Source organism: Bison bison, unplaced genomic scaffold (genome assembly GCF_000754665.1).
Source record: "Bison bison bison isolate TAMUID 2011002044 unplaced genomic scaffold, Bison_UMD1.0 scf7180017864050, whole genome shotgun sequence".
NCBI classification, from domain to species: domain Eukaryota; kingdom Metazoa; phylum Chordata; class Mammalia; order Artiodactyla; family Bovidae; genus Bison; species Bison bison.
The window spans coordinates 437,592-439,655 of NW_011494622.1; the positions used below are offsets into that span (position 1 = coordinate 437,592).

Genomic DNA, 2,064 nt, shown 5'->3' on the forward strand with positions numbered 1-2,064 from the left:
ATGCAATTTGGATTTATAAAGTAATATATACTTCTTTCAGCTTGTATAGGACTCAAAGGGAAGAAACATATATAATTCAAATATTCAACAGTCCTGGTTTAGGCAGTCATGCAGCATTTGCACATTCTGTGTCTGTGGAAACATTACAGAGACTTATTCCTTGTTGATTCTAAAATGTACACCAAAAAAGTAGCAAAGTTCAAGACAACCTTTCTTTGCCATGGCTTTAATACTGGAATATTTCATAATCACTCTTTCTTTTTGTGACAACTAGATGCTTTTCACTTTCATGCATTGGAAAGGAAATGGCAACCCACTCTGGTATTCTTGCCTGGAGAATCCCAGGGACAGGGGAGCCTGGTGGGCTGCCGTCTATGGGGTTGCACGGAGTCGGACACGACTGAAGCGACTTAGCAGCAGATGCATTTGTTACCGCTGATAAGGGTAAATATAAAATACGAAAATAGGTGTTGAAAAAATTATAACTGGCAAAACATGACCCTCAAATCGTGTGGAACTTCTTAACCTGTAGACTATTCAAAATAGTCTACAGGTTAGACAACATGAAAATCCCCATTCTCCAAGAACCACTATCTGGATGAGAGCAGATAAGAGACAACATGTTTTACTGAAGCTTGTGTCGCCTGTGTGTTCTGAAGTCACAGCAGCTAACTTTGGCAGAAATTCCAATGCAGCACAGGTGATTTCTGGTTAGGAGTCAGGGAAAAGTTCATGAGCGGAGAGGTTTCTCCTGTACCAGGCTTTTTATTTATAATAGTTCCTGCATTTTCTTCATTTTACCTTCTGCATAAGCCTCCCTTGGAAAAGCTCTAACAACCGGTGCTTCTAATAGATATTCTATTACCTTATCTGGAGGCTCCTCTATGACCATGTGAATACCAAGAAAAAAAAAAAAAAAAGACCATGTTTTGCTCATCTTTGTGTCCAATCCTGAGCCTGGCATGCCAACATGCAATGGATACTTACATTGTTTATTTAAATCTTTAACAATATGTGCTGTTCTGAATAATTTTTGTTTATACGAGATTTATCTCTGTCAGTGCTACCTGTTCTTCAATATTATTAAGGCAATGGCTGAGCCTAACAGCACTTAAAACTTCATTCTTTGTATATTGTATTTGAAAATAGAGCTCTCACTGAGCATTTCTGTGATAAAAAAAACAAATGACTATTTTTCTTTACTGGATTTAATAAGTTAGTATAATCAAAACCCATTAAAACCAGCTTTCCGTAAATTCAAAGAAGGTACTCTTTGACAACTGTTTTCATACGATAGGCTGAAGTGTCTTTTAACCTTCACTGGCTGTAAGCAGAAACATAATTAGTAGGCACTTGCTATTTTAATGATGAAATGAAAAATAGGTATTTCATTTATGGTTTAGTTATTATCCCTCCGTTGTCTTTATGGCACAAGTCATCATGCAGGAATATTGTGAAGTGAAGAAAGTGAAGTCACTCAGTCATGTCCAACTCTTTGAGACCCCATGGACTGTAGCCCACCAGGATCCTCCATCCATGGGATTTTCCAGGCAAGGATACTGGAGTGGGTTGCCATTTCCTTCTCCAGGAGATCTTCCCGACCCAGGGATTGAACCTGGGTCTCCTGCATAGTAGGCAGACACTTTACCGTCTGAGCCACCAGGGAAATCAGGGATATTGTAGCATAGACTAAATATGAGAACAGGTATGAAGAACTAGAATCCAAATTACCCAGTTTGGGTTTCATTTGCCACATAGTTTAAATATTAGTTTCTGATGGCTGCTGTAACAAAATAACTGCAACTAATGGCTTATAACACCTCAGATTTATTATCTTATAGTTCTCAAGACCACAAGTCCAAGATGATAGGGAGAGCTGATTTTCTCATGGAGACTCCAGGGAAGAATTCATTTCTGTGCCGTTTCTAGCATCTATAGGATTGACCAAAAGGCTATGAGGTACCATTTCACACCAGTCAGAATGGCTGCGATCCAAAAGTCTACAAATAATAAATGCTGGAGAGGGTGTGGAGAAAAGGGAACCCTTTTACACTGTTGGTGGGA

General features: G+C 38.9%; 1 non-coding gene across 1 annotated transcript; it reads right to left on the reverse strand.

Annotated features, from left to right (window-relative positions):
* Nucleotides 1-1,594: 1,594 nt before the first annotated feature.
* Nucleotides 1,595-1,666, reverse strand: TRNAS-ACU. The gene has a single exon. It is a non-coding gene; the product is annotated as a tRNA-Ser (tRNA).
* Between the last annotated feature and the right edge of the window lie 398 nt (nucleotides 1,667-2,064).